The following is an 18,795-nucleotide window of genomic DNA, read 5'->3' as shown; positions in this document are numbered from 1 at the left end:
CCTAGGAAGTAACCTCACAACAGCAGGTGAGTAGAGTCTAATGGGAAAGCTACAGTACACTGCTGAAATAAATTAAAGCTGAAGAAAACGAAAACCTAAATAAATAGGAAAATGTGCCACAGTCCGGCTGCAGCAAAATAACCTAGAGTTGACAAACAACTTGTGTACATTGATACAGCAGGAGTGGGAGCCATTTATTGTAGGACAAGAGGGGTATATATGTACATTACACACAGCTTATCATAATTAAGATAAACTAGATACAGCAATCAACCAATAAGGAATCTCCACACTTAATGGCTCACTGGAGTTACTTCACAAACCACTCCCTCTTGCAAAATGCCAGGCGCCATCCAGAGTTGTTTACAGACTCTAACATTTCCCCCTTTTGTTTAATTTAAATAACGACCATAGTGGTTCTTGCACAAACACCATAAATAATCTGCTACAAGCAGAAGGGGAGGATACAAAATGCCACAATACCAAGCCAATTGATGGCTCCATGCAAGAAGCCCTTGGAAAAATTATACCAGCAATGACACCGTTAGCAAAGATACCGAGTTACAATTTGTTGTAGATTACAATTTGTTGTCTCAGTCCAGGTAAAGCAGTGTCTCAATATATTAACTCACAGTCCAAGTAAATCACAGTCCAGGTAAGTTCTGCAGGCAGCTAGTTTAAATCACATTCCAGATAAGTTCTTCAGGCAGCTAGCTTGATCCGAAATCTCCTCCGGTTCTCAGCAACACTGGAAATTCTTCCACCCTCGTCCTCACTGGCACTGAGATGAAGGCAGGAACTCCAGCAATGATGCTAAAGAAAATCCTGTAGTATTCCACTAAGAAAACAACCTTCTGAACAATTTAGTACATTATCTCAAGGTTTTTTACATTTGAAATAAGCCTTAATAGTGCTCATTACTCATCAGCCTCCAGGTGTGGGAGAACCATTGTAGCTTAGTTATTGGCATTGAAAATGACCAAACATCAGGAACGCTGGTAATGTCTTCTGCCAGCTGTAGCATCCTGGGCAGCCCCAGATGGCCCTGGGGAGTGTCCCAGACTCAAACTGCCAATGGGCACAGGGAGCAAGAGCCTGCGAGACTGTGCCTCTGGGTCAGGTTTGGATTTGGGCTCTCGCAGTGGCGTCCTGCTCACTGGGGGGGGGGGGAGAGCTGGCTGCCTCTGTTTGGAAAGTCCTTGCTGTGCCATGACCTGCTTGTGCACATGGCAGCTGCTGCAAGGATTCACACACCCTCTGGTAACGCAAAGTATTCAGTAATAGCCTTTTGCTGCAACTTTTTTCCTGATAATCCTTCTTCTTCCGAACTTTCTTTTTCTTTCTGACTAGAGTTCCTGGGCTCTTATAAACACATGCCCTAACTATTCATGGTTCCACTGGGGTGCCTTCTTCCCTTAGTAACTTACTTCTCACCCCTTCCATATTTTCGCCACAAAGACAATACAATACACTTAGACAAAACAAGACACAAACATACTGTATCAATCTTCTCCATTTTCTCAAAATGGCCATTTTTCTCTCACCCTATCTGCCTAGGGACTAGCAGATTTGCTCCCGTCCTATCTAGGGATCGGCAGCTTTTTTTTTTTTGTCACTTACCCAGAGTGTCCCAGGGCTCCCCGTAATAGGACACCATCTGCCACAGTCCGCCTGCAGCAAAATAACCAGAGAGTGACGAACAACTTGTGTACATTGAAACAGCAGGAGTGGGAGCCGTTTATTGTAGGACAGGAGGGGTATTTATACATTCCACACAGCTTATCTTAATTAACATAAACTAGATACAGCAGTCAACCAATAAGGAATCTCCACACTTAATGGCTCACTGGAGTTACTTCACAAACCACTCCCACTGCAAAATGCCAGGCGCCATCTTGACTTGTTTACAGACTCTAACATTTGCAGGCGCCATCCTGACTTGTTTACAGACCCTAACAAAAATGTACCAAATGATTAAGAAATATCCAGTATTATTAATATGAGGCTAAAAGTTCAGTATAATACCAACCAATATCCAAACAGTTTTTTTTTAAAGAAATTAAATTGCTGATCTAAAATTTTATTCCAGAATTTGTATGAATATATATCAAGGTCTTTTGGAATCTACAAAAAAGTGAAAATATGATTTACAATACTTATTTTAATTTTGATTCTAAATCCATTTAGTCAAAACTGTTTCATATGCATGTGAGGATAAATTGATAATCTGACAAGACCAGAACTGAGTGATCACAAATAAACTAAGTATATGACTGCCATTTTCAGCAAAATAACCAACTCAAGGAACTAGAGAAATAAATGTTTTTAAAAAATTACAAAGCAGTGCCCTCCAGAGATCCGGGCTGACTGATCCGCACGGCCTGCCCCTCGGCTACAGAAGGCGGGGCACCACCGGGAAGCGACCAGCAAACAGGGAGAAACGTGGCTTTGGATTCTGTGGAATCCTGCCGGCTGAGCCCCCACTGAGCCCTGGGCTGAGTTCGGGATTCCAGACGGGGAAGGAAGCGGTGTATTTCTATCCCCCACAACGGAAACTCCAACAAGGAAACCAGCAGCCACCATCTTGGAGAGCTGAAGTAACCACCGCCATTCTCCGACAGATTGCAATAATAAAACAGGTGTGTGTTACTCAGCTCATCTCCCATAAAGTGGGGAATTCGCATAAAATCCTTCCTAGGCTTTCCGGGGGATGGATTATCAGAGCGAGCCTGCATAAAGACTCGGGGATAACTAGAGACAACTGACCTTCAACTCCCCCTCCCATCAGCAGCGAAAACAAAACCTGTCTAGCCAGCGCTGGGGGAGGAGCAAGCGGAAGAAATCAAAACAATAGAGTTCCGGGGTTCCCAATAGACACCCACCACACCCAACAAACGGCAGGCCCAGAGTATAGTTTGAACTGCCCAGAGACTCAATCAGGGGAAATCTGGTCTAGCAGGAGAAACCAGGACTAGCAGGAGAAACCAGGGGACTAGAGGCCAGGCCCTCAAGACTGGGCGGCTAGAGATTGCCTGCCCGCTGGCAACAGCTGGCCCGCTCCCCGAGCGCCAGCAACCAGGAGCTGAAACCAACCAGAGACAGTCCAGTCCCACCCACCCCCATTCGGACACCCTGGCAAGGAGCTTGGGGCCAGCCATAGCAGAGAGGTGACGTCACTGGAGCTCGGCCGTCGGAATTCCTTCCTGTCGGAATTCCTTCCCAGCGGAATCCACTTTAGCAGGCATAGTCTACCAACACAAAGGAGAGACAACAGAGATATACAAAACCAAAACAAATCTATTGAAGAGACCAGAAACACAGCAATCAAATAGAGCTGGAAAATAACATGACCATCAAGAAAAAACAAGGGAAAAAAGGAGTACAAACAATGCAGGACAACTTAACTCTACAGGAGGACCTAGAAGCATCAGAAACATGGATAGGGAAAGAACTCAAGGCATACCTAACTCAGATGGAAAGGAATATTAGAGAAGACATGAGGCAGCAAGTCCAAGCAATAAAAGTATATTTTGAAAATGAATTAAACAAACAAATTCAAATGTCAAAGAACGAGTTTTACCAGGAGATAGAGATCTTAAAAAAAATCAAACAGTAATCATAGAAATGCAGGAAACTATAAACCAAATTAAAAACTCAAACAAGAATATTTCAAATAGACTAGATCAAGTAGAAGTCAGAACATCAGATAATGAAGACAAAGTTTATCAACTTGAAAAGAATATAGTCAACACAGAAAAGATGCTTAAATCCCACGAACAATCCATTCAAGAGACATGGAATGTCATAAAAAAAAACAAATTTGAGAGTCATCGGGATAGAAGAAGGCATAGAGATGCAAACCAAAGGAATGGACAACAAATTAAATGAAATAATTCTAGAAAACTTCCCAGAGATGAAAGATGGAATGGATTGCCAAATCCTGGAAGCCTACAGGACCCCAAACATTCAAAACCGTAATAGACCAACTCCAAGACATATAATTATGAAGATAGCCAACATACAGAACAAGGAGAGAATATTAAAAGCTACGAGAGAAAGGAGGTAGATTACATTCAGGGGTAAATCAATTAGGTTAATGACTGATTTTTCATCACAGACATTGAAAACGAGAAGATCCTGGAACAATGCATTTCAAACACTGAAAAATAATGGATTCCAACCAAGAATACTGTATCCAGCAAAATTAAGCTTCAGATTTGACAATGAAATTAGAATCTTTCATGATAAACAAAAGCTAACAGAATTTGCAGCCAGGGTTGGGGATGTGGCTCAAGTCGTAGCGCGCTCGCCTGGCATGCGTGCGGCCCAGGTTCAATCCTCAGCACCACACAAACACAGATGTTATGTCCGCCGAAAACTAAGAAATAAATATTAAAAATTCTCTGTCTCTCTCTCTCTCTCTCTCTCTCTTTAAAAAAAAAAAAAAAGAATTTGCAGCCAGAAAACCAGCACTGCAAAGCATTTTGAGCAAAATATTACAAGAAGAGGAATTGAAAAATTGTGGCCAAAACTAACAGTGGGAGGTATCTCAGTAAAGGGGGAGGAAAATAACCAAAAAGTAAAAACTAGCCAAATTAAAATAAAGAAATAAATAAACATGACTGGAAGTACAAATCATATTTCAATTGTAACCTTAAATGTTAATGGCCTAAACTCACAAGGCTAGTAACCTGGATCAAAAAAAACAAATCCAACAATATGCTGCCTTCAGGAGACTCATATGATAGGAAAAGACATACACAGGCTGAAGGTAAAAGGTTGGAAAAAATCATACCACTCACATGGCCCTCGGAAGCAAGCAGGTGTGCCCATACTCATATTGAATAAAACCAACTTCAAACCTAAGTTAATCAATAGGGATAAAGAAGGACACTATATACTGTTAAAAGGAACCATCCACCAACAAGACATAACAATTATCAATTTGTATATACCAAACAATGGAGGTGCAATGTTCATAAAACAAACTCTCCTCGAGTTCAAGACTCAAATAGATTACAACACAATAATTATGGGTGACTTCAACACACCGCTCTCGCCATTTGACAGATCCTCTAGACAAAAACTGAATAAAGAAACTATAGAACTCAACAGCACAATCAATAACCTAGACTTAACCGACATATATAGAATATATCAACCATCATCAAGTGGATACATGTTCTTCTCAGCAGCACATGGATCCTACTCAAAGATAGACCATATATTATGCCATAGGGCAACTCTTAGTAAATATAAAGGAGTGGAGATAATACCATGCACCATATCTGATCATAATGGAATGAAACTGGAAATCAATGATAAAAGAAGGAAGGAAAAATCCTACATCACATGGAAAATGAGCAATATGCTACTGAATGATCAATGGGTTACAGAAGACATAAAGGAGGAGATAAAAAAATTCTTAGAGACAAATGACAATACACACACAACATACCGGAACCTATGGGACACAATGAAAGCATTTTTAAGAGGAAAATTCATTTCTTGGAGTTCTTTCCTCAAAAAAAGAAAAAAACCAACAAATAAATGAACTCACACTACACCTCAAAAACCTAGAAAAGGAAGAGCAAAACAACAGCAAATGTAGTAGAAGACAAGAAATAATTAAAATTAGAGCAGAAATCCATGAAACTGAAACAAACAAACAAACAAAACACCATTGAAAAAACTGATAAAACTAAAAGTTGGTTCTTTGAAAAAATAAATAAGATTGACAGGCCCTTAGCCATGCTAACGAAGAGAAGAAGAGAGAGAACTCAAATTACTAACATACAGGATGAAAAAGGCAATGTCACAACAGATACTACAGAAATACAGAAGATAATTAGAAAGTATTTTGAAACCATATATTCCAATAAAATAGAAGATAGTGAAGATATGGGTAAATTTCTTAAGTCATACGATCTGCCCAGATTGAGTCAGGAAGACACACACAATTTAAACAGACCAATAACAAAGGAAGATATAGAAGAAGCCATCAAAAGACTACCAACCAAAAAAAGCCCTGGACCAGATGGGTACACAGCGGAGTTCTACAAAACCTTCAAAGAAGAATTAATACCAATACTTTTCAAGCTATTTCAAGAAATAGAAAAAGAAGGAGCTCTTCAAAATTCATTCTATGAGGCCAACATCACCCTGATCCCGAAACCAGACAAAGACACTTCAAAGAAAGAAAACTACAGACCAATATCTCTAATGAACTTGGATGCAAAAATTCTCAATAAAATCCTGGGAAATCAAATACAAAAGCGTATCAAAAAAATTGTGCACCTCGATCAAGTAGGATTCATCCCTGGGATGCAAGGCTGGTTCAACATACGGAAATCAATAAATGCTATTCACCACATCAATAGACTTAAAGACAAGAACCATATGATCATCTCGATAGATGCAGAAAAAGCATTTGACAAAGTACAGCATCCCTTTATGTTCAAAACACTAGAAAAACTGGGGATAACAGGAACTTCCCTTAACATTGCAAAAGCTATATATGCTAAACCTCAGGATAGCATCATCCTAAATGGAGAAAAACTGAAGGCATTCCCTCTAAAATCTGGAACAAGACAGGGATGCCCTCTATCACCACTTCTATTCAATTTAGTTCTTGAAATACTAGCCAGAGCAATTAGACAGACAAAAGAAATTAAAGGCATAAAAATAGGAAAAGAAGAACTTACATTATCGCTATTTGCGGATGACATGATACTATATTTAACAGACCCAAAATGGTTTACAAAGAAACTGCTAGAGTTAATAAATGAATTCAGCAAAGTGGCAGGATATGAAATCAACTGTATAAATCAAAGGCATTCCTGTATATCAGCAACAAAACTTATGAAATGGAAATGAGGAAAATCACTCCATTTACAATATCCTCAAAGAAAATAAGATACTTGGGAATCAACCTAACAAAAAAGTGAAAGATTTATATAATGAAAACTACAGAACCCTAAAGAGAGAGATAGAAGAAGATCTTAGAAGATGGAAAAATGTACCCTGTTCATGGATAGGCAGAACTAACATCATCAAAATGGCGATATTACCCATAGTTCTCTACAGGTCTAATGCGATGCCAATTAAAATCCCAATGGCATTTCTTGTAGAAATAGATAAAGCAATCATGAAATTCATATGGAAAAACAAAAGACTCAGAATAGCAAAAGCAATTCTAAACAGAAGTGTGAATCTGGAGGTATAGCGATACTAGAGTTCAAACTGTGCTACAAAGCAATAGTAACAAAAACAGCGTGGTACTGGTACCAAAACAGGCAGGTGAACCAATGGTACAGAATAGAGGACACAAAAACCAATCCACAAAATTCCAACTTTCTTATATTTGATAAAGGGGCTAAAAACATGCAATGGAGGAAGGATAGCATCTTCAACAAATGGTGCTGGGAAAATTGGAAATCCATATGCAATAAAATGAAACTGAATCCCTTTATCTCACCATGCATAAAAGTTACCTCAAAATGGATTGAGGAGCTAGATATCAAATCAGAGACACTGTGTCTGATAGAAGAAAAAGTTGGCTACGATCTACATACTGTGGGGTCGGGCTCCAAATTCCTTAATAGGAAGCCCATAGCCCAAGAGTTAATAACAAGAATAAAAAAATGGGACTTACTTAAACTAAAAAGTTTTTTCTCAGCAATAGAAACAATTAGAGAGATAAATAGGGAGCCTACATCATGGGAACAAATCTTTACCCCTCACACTTCAGATAGAGCCCTAATATCCAAAGTATACAAAGAACTCAAAAAATTAAACAATAAGATAACAAATAACCCAATCAACAAATGGGCCAAGGACCTGAACAGACACTTCACAGAGGAGGACATACAATCAATCCACAAGTACAGGAGGAAATGCTCACCATCTCTAGCAGTCAGAGAAATGCAAATCAAAACCACCCTAAGGTACCATCTCACTCCAGTAAGATTGGCAGCCATTATGAAGTCAAACAACAATAAGTGTTGGCGAGGATGTGGAGAAAAGGGTACACTTGTATACTGCTGATGGGGCTGAAAATTGGTGAGGCCAATTTGGAAAGCAGTATGGAGATTCCTGGGAAAGCTCGGAATGGATCCACCATTTGACCCAGCTATCGCCCTTCTCGGACTATTCCCTGAGGTACTTAAAAGAGCGTACTATAGGGATACTGCCACAACAATGATCATAGCAGCACAATTCACAATAGCTAGACTGTGGAACCAACCTAGATGCCCTTCAATAGATGAATGGTTAAAAAAATGTGGTATCTATACACAACGGAGTATTACACAGCACTAAAAAATGACAAAATCATAGAATTTGCAGGGAAATGGATGGCATTAGAGCAGATTATGCTAAGCAAAGCTAGCCAATCCTTAAAAAACAAATGCCAAATGTCTTCTTTGATATAAAGAGAGCAACTAAGAACAGAACAGGAAGAAAGAGCATGAGGAAAAGACTAACATTAAACAAAGACGACTGGGTGGAGAGAAAGGGAGAGAGAAGGGAAAGCATATGGAAATGGTAGGAGACCCTCAATGTTACACAAAATTACATATAAGAAGTTGTGAGGGGAAAGGGGGGAACAAGGGAGAGAATTGAACAATAGCAGATGATGTAGAGAGGGAAGATGGGAGGGGAGGGCAGGGGGGATAGTAGGGGATAGGAAAAGTAGCAGAATACAACAGTCACTAATATGCCATTATGTAAAAATGTGAGTGTGTAACCGATGTGATTCTGCAATTTGTATTTGGGGTAAAAATGGGAGTTCATAACCCAATTGAGTCAAATGTATGAAAGATGATATATCATGAGCTTTGTAATGTTTTAAACAACCAATTAAAAAATTATAAAGCAACAGTGTATTTACATGCAAAAAGTGAAGCTCTACCCTCTGTATTCCATATCCAAAACTTACTACAAATGAATTCTAAAATACAAAAATTTTATGTTTAAATACAAAAGCATCATTTCTCTAAACATATAGGTGAACACTTTTGTAGTTTTTAAGAAAATGGTCAATGGGTGTATGGAATGTTTCTCTAGCTTGTTAGGTATCAGAGAAATACCAATCAAATCTTAATGAGATGAAGTATTTTCCTACCATCATAGTGACTTACATAAAGTATGGAGAGAGCACAAATAAACACACACACACATACACACACACACACACACAAATAAGAATAATCCATCATAAAATAAATAAAAAAGAATCTGAAGAATCATTTTACTTAGTATACTATAATAAAAATCTTTCATTTGACACTAGAAAATAGTAATAGAAAATAGACTAGTAGTTGTTAGGAATAAGTGGGAGAGGTGTTGAATAACTGAGAAGTGAAAAAAGTGGTACTTATTTAGTTACACAGTGTTTACCTTTGACAAAAATTATTAAGCTATACTTTTAGAATGTGTTCATTTCCTTGGTATGCACATAGTATGTTTAGCTATTGAGATGGCATAGAATTCCAAAAGGTTAATTTTCTCCTATTTTTGCCATTACATTCTTGCTAAAGTGAAATCAACCAAATTAATAGGGATGTTTATAGGAATTAACAAAAGAATGTTTGAAATACAAAAGGTATTAAAAGAATGGCATTGAAAAAATATGAGACACACTACAGAAAATTCACTGTAGTTCTTGGGCATTAATATGGTTTAGATATGAGGTGTTCCTCAAAAGCTCAGTATTAATGTGGGGATGTTGGGGGTGATTATGTAATCTGTAACATAATGAGTGAATTATTGGATCAATACTTTTAATGGACTAACTGGGAGGTAACTGTAGCTGAAGGAAGATAGGTCACCGGGGATTCTGCCTTGGGGATTATTTATTTTGACCCTGGCTGTTCCTGCTCTCTCTCTGCTTCCTTGTTGCTATGAGCTGAGAAGATTTCCTCTGCCATACCCTTCTGCCATTATGCTCTGCCTCTCCTGGAGCCTAGAATAATGGAATCAGCCAAACGTGGACTTAACCTCTGAAAATCTGAGCTCCAAATAAACACTTTTCCCCCTAAGATGTTCTTGTCAGGTATTTTGGTCAGAGAAATGAAAAATGTTACTAACACGGATGAATAGCATGTAAAAAGGAATCTGTGGGGGAAATGTCTAATAAGTAAAATATCTATTGTACTATATACAATTTATTATTTTAATTACATTAAATGTAGATTGTTGATTCAAAAATGAAAATTGTCAATAAAAAAGGAAGTGTACTGACTAAATTCTCTACCAGTTCTTTAATGTTTTGTATAAGAATAAGAAAGAATAATGATTGTGTCACTGTTATTTTAAGTACTGCTCTTCATATATTAGAACAAAGAATGTCAAATAATTTAATAAACAAAGAATGGTAATTTAAAAAGTGTCCATTAGGTGATATATATAAAGAATTTTTTTTCCAAACAAGTCACAGTATATTCATAAATTAAAACATGACTCATAAATTATGTTGAGGTTATTATTAGGGAAAGGGTTAACCAAAGTGGATGTTGAGCAAATGGAGAAATGAATGAGGAAGATATATTTACTAGATTTCTGGATCCCTATTATGCTAATTTAAAAATATATGAACAATAGTTTTTATTACTTTTATACTTTTTTAATTTATTACTTTTACTGTTACTTTTTTTCATTGTTATGCAATATTCCAACCTACTTTCAGTTTTATTTTATTAATAATAACATGAATATTCACAAACCAATCTTTTTGCTTACATGTGCCAGTTTTCTCTAGGTATGGGCATAGGTGTAAAATTGCTGGGAAAGGATATGCACTTTTTCTAAGCTATGAGATTTTATTAAAGAATTCTCCCAAGCATTAGTAGCAAAGTCATGTCAGTAACATATGTTCTAAGTGTTCTACATTCTAGACAAAATTCTTATGGACAAACATTAATAATTTGATTCTTTTCAATATGATGGTTTTATTGTTATTGTTATTTAATTAATTTACATAATTAGTGAATTTGAACATCTTTCCACATGGCAATCAGTGTTCATATATTTGGGATTATCCTGTTCTAAATTTTTATGAATATAATGGCCTATTGTCTATGTTTATCTTACTTTGATGTATAAAAATTATTCATATATACTCAATTCTCTTTATTCGTTCATGAACTTCAAATATCTTTATCTAGTTTCTAATTTGTGCTTTGATTTTTACAAGGTAATTTTTGATAAAAGTAAAACTGTATAATATCCTTTTGCTCACTTTCTTACTAGATTGTACATCCTTTTTTATTTATACATGGAGAAAATTGTTATAAAATTTTTCTGACACAGAGGATATGAAATACACAATTTAAAAATAATAAAATATGCAATAATCAGTATGGAAATCCCTAAAATATTAAAAATAAAACTATCAGTAAATCCATTTGTCACACTTTTGGTATATATAAAAAACTATTAAAGTAAGCATCACAAAGAGGTGTCTGGACTTCCAAAGTACATTGTAATATTATTCACAATAACCAAATATGGAAAAACTAATACTTTTTTGTCAGAAAAAAATGGATAGGAACTTTCTACAAGCAATGGCATATTATTTATATATTAAGTCCATAATACATTATTCTCTATAGGCACTATGTTGTACAGCAGTATTGTAGCACAGGCTTAGTTGTTCTTAGCAGACTCACAGACCCACCCCCACCCTGCTCACACATGCACACTCACATGTATAGATACACAAAGTAAATGAGTAGTATGAAGAAACTTTTGGAAATGAAGGATGTGCTCATGTGTGCTCATTATTTTGACCATATGGATGATTCCAAGGGCATATGCATATATCACTATTGTTGTGCAAATACTATAAATCCCGTTTCAGCAGTTTTCAGGTTTCTTTATTTAAGACAATTGTCCTTTATTTTATTCTCTTCTCTTTTTTTTTGGGGGGGAAGGGGGTTGATGCTGAAGCCAGGGGTACTGTACCACTAAGATACATCCCTAGTCCTGCTTAATTTTTATTTTGAAACAGGGTCTCACTAAGTTGCTGAGATTAGCCTTAAACTCGGGTACACCTGCCTCAGTCTCTGGAGTGGCTGGAATTACAGGGTTGAAATCCATGCCAGGCATCAAAATAGTCCTTTATCAGATATTTCTTGTAGAAATATTTTCTCCCCTGTCTCATCTATGGCCTCTCTTCTTATTTTCTTGATATTGACATTGACTTTCACAGAAAATAATTTTTTAGTACTAATGAATACTTCCTGATTATCAATTGTTCTTTAGGTTATCATGCCTCTGATGTTGTATCTAAAATGTCATTGCCAAACTCAAGGTCATCTATATTTTCTTCTATATTATCTTCCAGGAGTTCATATATTTTTTTCTTTTATATTTAGATCTGTGATCTATTATGCTTCAATTTTAGAAGGGTTTAGGATCTGTATCTAGATTCACTATTTTGAATATGGATGTCCATTTGTTCCAACACTATTTATTGAAGACTATTTTTTTACTTTATTGATTTATCTTCTCTTTTGTCAAAGACCGTTTAACCATGTTGAGGTAGGTGAATTTTTTAGCTTTCTATTAGTATTTTTTTAAATTTATTTTTCTATTCCTTGAGACAGTTCTGCTCTCACGAACTTTAAATTTACAGTAAGCCCTCACGGTAAGTGGGATTTTTCATTGGGATTATATTGAAACAATTTGGGAAGAATCAACATCTTGAAATGTTTTAACCTTTTATCTATGAACAAGAATTTCTCTCCATTTATTTAATTCTTTCATTCATTTCATTGAAGTGATTTTCATAACATAGAAATTCTACATATTTTGTTAGACTTATAGCTCAGTATTTCATTTTGGATGCTAATGTAAATGGTATTGTGTTTTGAATTTTAAGTTCCATTTGTTCATTGTTGTTATATTGAGAAACAATTGACTTTTGTATGTTTACTTTTTATTCCACAATCTAGACATTATCACTTATTCATTTTAGCATATTTTTATAGAAACTTTTAGATTTTCTATATAAATTATCACATCATTTTAAATAAAACAGTTTTGTTTGTTTCTAATATGTATACCTTCATTTTATTATCTAAAACTTTGTATATAATTTTGAAAATCATTGGTGAGAACAGCACATTCTTATTTTGTGATTTTATGAAAAGTTATTTTTTTTCTCAAAAATAGGTATGATATTAGCTGTAGACTTCTTATACTTAATTCATTATCAAGTTGTAGGAATTCATCCCTAAATTTGCACGAATGATTATGGAATTTTCTCAAATTATTTTCTACAGTTATGGATAATTTTATGTAATTTTTCTTCTTTACTATGTTGATACAATAGACTACAAATTAGTTTTACATGCTTGAAATAAATTTCACTTGTTTTGGTGCTTGTATATTTTTACTTTAAATAGACAAATTAAAGTTGTATACATATATGGAATACAAAATTGTATGGTGTTTAAATATCTGGATTTGATTTGCTAATACTTTGGTGAGGAGTTTTGCAGCTGGGTTTATGAAAGATATTGGTCTGCAGTTTTCTTTCTTTAGGGCTTTGGTAGGATACTTCTCTCTTCTGAATCTCCTTTATGCATACTTGTTTCTAATGTATATATATATATTTTTAAATTTTTATTTTATATACTGGAATTTTCCTGCATTCTTTTATTAGTTTTATTAGCTTTAGTAGTAGTAAATTTCTTCTATACTTACTTTGTTAATAATTTTTGCATGTTAAGCTGTAAAACTTAGTCAAATTATTTTTATGCACCTTTTGATATGATCATTTTATTGTTTTTCTGATAAAGTGGCATATTGCATTAATTGGTTGGCACATATTCAACCATCCTTGCCTTTCAGACATAAATCCCATTTGGTCACTATATATGACATTTTCAGTTTGTAGTTTAATTAGATTTGCTAGAATTTTGCTGAGAATTTTCACATCTATGTTCATTATGTATATTGACTTTTAGTGTTTTATTTTTACAGTGTTTTTCTCTAACTTTGTGTGCAGATAATAGCAGTCTCATAAAATTATTTTTAAGCTAAACATTAAAATAAATATATTTGCTCTCTATAAGATGACAGAAGCTTATAATAAAAATTCCTAAACCATGCTCTTTGCTGTTATTGCTGTTTCTTGTGGAGCAGCAGTGGTAGGTATAGAAGAATTAATATAAATAATGTCTCAAAGAATTATGGTTAAATTAAACAGACTAACATAAGTAAAATTAACAACATTACAGTACCCCTTTTCCTTCTAGTGGGTGGAACATGGCTGAACACAATAAAAATGCAGGCACTCAGAACACATGAAGATAAAGGATCACTTTTGCATCTTATTCCAAAGAGACTTTTTTCCATGAAAATTGGTAATTAAGAGAAATAAATGTGTGATGGAGTCATGACTTTTCTTTTTCCTAGCTTTATCTTATATTCTTTCTTTGTCCTGTTTTCTTTTGGTCCACATTCTTACACTTCAATGTGTGTTCCCACTTGCTTTATCATCCAATTCTATCCAAGAACCTTAGCAGTTAACTCATGAAGTGTTGATTTCAGCTATGCATAAGCATATTGGAGAAGTAAATATTAAAATATCATGCTGAAATTTATGACAACTTTTGGCAGAGTTGTAAATTTTGCATCTCTCAAACTTACATGTCTGTAAAATAAACATATTCATAGAAATACTGGTGAGGTTGAAAATTTTCCCTAGTTACTATGAAAGCAATATTACTAATAATATTTTGAAGTTTAATAGAGTATGAATTCTATTTAATTAGCACAGATTTACTATGACTCTTTGCTATTTTGTAGGAGTTTGATTTAGGATTTTTTCTTAATCTCTCAGAGCTTGGAATATAATATATATAGAATTGGGAATATGATATCACTCTATTTACCTCATAAGATTGTTTCTGTTTGGAGAAATAATACAGGATAAAGCACTTTGCAATCTGCAAAACTAATGCACAAAATAAGCTAAAATGAAATGCAATTTTATTAAGTTCTTTGTTGCTCTATATCTATGCTTTCCATTTATGTAAGGAATAATACATGAATCTAATAGCAGTATACCTTGTTAAAATTATGATTTTTAGACTACACATTTCTCAGTTCAATAAAATATGAAATTTTGAATTGAAGAATGGTATTCCGAACATTTTTCTGGATATTTTTTAATAGGAAGTGTCCAATGATGGCACTTGATTTTTTTATTTTGAAAATATTTCCCTTTGAGAACATACTCAAATGCACCTCATATATGTTGAAATCTAAATAATTATACACACACACACACACACACACATACAAATATATATACTTTAATCTTTATTATTTTAATAGTCAAATTAGTTATATGAATAGGTATATGTAACACATGGCTGTGGTAGAAAGAATGCACTGCATATATATAGTTTTCTATACAATATACAATATACAAAATAGTATATTGTTTTTAAAATACCATAAATTTTTTACATAATTTTTACATATATATAAGATTCTTAATTAGTTTGTGATGATATTTGATTTATTACTTTAATAGAGTAATGAACATTCATATGCAAAGCATCCTGTATTATAAATAATTGAAATAAATAAAACTTAAGAATTATCAGAGATATATGATTTTGTTGGGTACTTCCTCAAAATTATAGATTTTCCAAGTAGCTGTACATTTCCCATGCAAGGGAGGGAAACTTGGCGGCGATCCAACATGGCGGCCGGCGAGGAAGCAGCGATTCCAACGTCTCCACTTTAACGGGATAAGAAAGACCCATCTGAACAGCTGCAGCCTACCTACGGAGGAACTTCTAGCATAATTCCCTTAAGAGGAGAGCAGCCGTGATCTGGTAGGTTTATTGGAAGTGACAGTTTGTCCCAGAGAAGTGGATCTTGGACGGCCACTCGGGCACAGAGGTCTAGTCCCGCAGCCATCAGCTACCCCACTACACAGGTGGCCCCGCGGCGGGTGTAGAAAACAAGTCCCGGAGCCAGCAGCCGCTTTTGCAAGCGGCGGACACCCGGAGCGGCTTGGGCCGCCCCGCCCGAACCGGCAGTCGGCCTCCGCCATCCGGGCTCCTCTAGGAGGCCTAGAGCTGGCTCTGGGAGCAGCCGCCTCTCCCGCCCGGTTCCTAACCACGCGTCCGCAGCTATCCAGCTACCTGGCTCCACAGGTGGCCCCACGGCGGGTGCAAAAGTCAAGTCCCGGAGCCAGCTGCCGCTTTTGTAAGTGGCGGACACCCTGAGTGGCTTGGGCTGCCCAGCCTGAACCGGCAGTCGGCCTCCGCCATCGGGGCTCCCCCAGGAGGCATAGCCTCTCCCGCCCGATTCCTAACCACGCGGCCACAGCTACCCGGCTCCACAGGTGGCACCGCGGCGGGTGCAGAAGTCAAGTCCTGAGGAGGGAAGATGGCAGCGAAGGGAGTGCATCACCCCAGGGCGCCGCGTCACTGAGCGGGAGAAAGATGATGTGAATCGCCTGAAGGCTATCTTGTAGGGAATTTCCAGTGAAATTGAGGTGCTCCAGAATCTAGTGGACAGATTTCCATCATGCGAAGTTCGACTGCGGGAGCTCCATTTCTCCGCACGGAGGGTCGCATAGCCTGATAGGCAATCGCCCCGCGGCTGGAGTCTGTGGCGCACACTGGGGAGCGGCAAGGTGCCGGAGCGGGGGAGCAACGATACCTGCGGCCCACTGGAAAGACAGGCCAGGTAGCTTGCCAGCGTGGTGGACACGTAACACCGAGGCAGTCGCGTCACACTAGTTGGAGTGGGGGTGGAGCAGGGTCGCCGACCGGGTCCGGAGGGGGCTCAGCGACCTGTTGGAGAGGTAGTCAGGTACCCCCATTGGGAGTGGGGGCTGTGCAGAACTGCGACCTACCGGCCTAGAGGCCTGCCAGCGTGGTAGACGCGTCACACCAATTGGAGTGGGGACCCAGCAGAGCCGCCACCCACATCCAGATCAGGACCAACGACCCCAGGGCGTGGTAGTTACGTTACCACAATTGGAGTGGGGGCAGAGCAAAGCGGCCACCCGTGGCCGCAGGGGGGGCAGACCTGCGACCGATCAGCGTGGTAGACAGATCACCCTAATTAGAGGAGGAGCATAGCCACTACCCGCCCTGCAAGGGAGACTCCCCAAATATACAAGAGCAATATAAATAAATAGGGGGTAAATTTCAAAAACACAACAGTTGCACCAAGCAGAAAGAAACGCGAGCAGTATGAAAAGACAAGGAAAGAAAGGACAACAAGCAATGCAGGTCAACTCAACATTAGAAGAGGTAATAGCTGCAACAGATGGAATGTCAGATAAAGAGTTCAGGATATACATGCTTCAGATTATCTGGAGTCTCAAGGAAGACATGAGACAGCAAAATCAGACAATGAAAGATCACATTGACAAACAAATCCAGGAAGTAAAAGATCAATTTCACAGGGAGATAGAGGTTATAAAAAACAAACAAATAGAAATCCTAGAAGTGCAGGAAAAAATAAACCAACTTAAAAACTCAATTGAGAATACTACCAGCAGAGTAGATCACTTAGAAGAGAGAACATCAGACAATGAAGACAAAGTATTTCAACTGGAAAAGAACATAGATAGCTCAGCAAGTCTGCTAAGAAACCATGAGCAGAACATCCAAGAATTATGGGACAATATCAAAAGACCAAATTTAAGAGTCATTGGGATACAGGAAGGCACAGAGCTCCATTCCAAAGGAATAAACAGTCTATTCAGTGAAATAATATGAGAAAACTTCCCAGACTTGAAGAATGAGACAGAATCCCAAATCCTAGAAGCCTACAGGACGCCGAATGTGCAAAATCATAAGAGATCCACACCTAGACACATTATAATGAAGATGTCCAACATACAGAATAAGGAGAGAATTTTAAAAGCTGCAAGAGAAAGAAAGCAGATTACATTTAGGGGTAAACCAATCAGGATAACAGCTGATCTCTCAACACAGACTCTGAAAGCTAGAAGATCCTGGAATAACATATTTCAAACACTGAAAGAAAATGGGTTCCAACCAAGAATCGTGTATCAGTGGAAATTAAGCTTCAGGATAGAAGATGAAATTAAAACCTTCCACGATAAACAAAAGTTAAAAGAATTCGCAGCTAGAAAACCATCTCTTCAAAAAATCCTTGGCAAAACATTACAGGAAGAGGAAATGGAAAATAACAATGAAAACCAACAATGGGAGGTAGGACAGTAAAGGGGGGGAAGTAGTCAAAGAGGATAACAAATCAGGTTTAGTAACATCAATAAATAAATATGGCTAGAAGAACAAACCATATCTCAATAATAACCCTAAATGTTAATCGCTTAAACTCACCACTCAAGAGACACAGGCTAGCAGAATGGATCACAAAACAAGACCCAACAATATGCTGCCTACAGGAGACGCATTTGAAGGATAAGACATACATAGACTGAAGGTGAAAGGTTGGGAAAAATCATACCACTCATATGGACTGCGGAAACAAGCAGGAGTGGCCATACTCATATCTAATAAAATAGATTTTAAGCCAAAGCTAATCAAAAGGGATAAAGAAGGACACGTCATACTGCTCAAGGGAACCGTACACCAACAAGACATAACAATCATAAATATATATGCCCCAAATAATGGTGCAGCTGTGTTCATCAAGCAAACTCTTCTCAAGTTCAAGAGTCTAATAGACCACCATACAATAATCATGGGAGACTTCAACACACCTCTCTCACCACTGGACAGATCTTCCAAACAAAAGTTAAATAAGGAAACTATAGAACTC

Source organism: Urocitellus parryii, chromosome 8, assembly GCF_045843805.1.
Source record: "Urocitellus parryii isolate mUroPar1 chromosome 8, mUroPar1.hap1, whole genome shotgun sequence".
Lineage (NCBI taxonomy): Eukaryota > Metazoa > Chordata > Mammalia > Rodentia > Sciuridae > Urocitellus > Urocitellus parryii.
Note: the sequence above shows the minus strand (reverse complement) of the source record.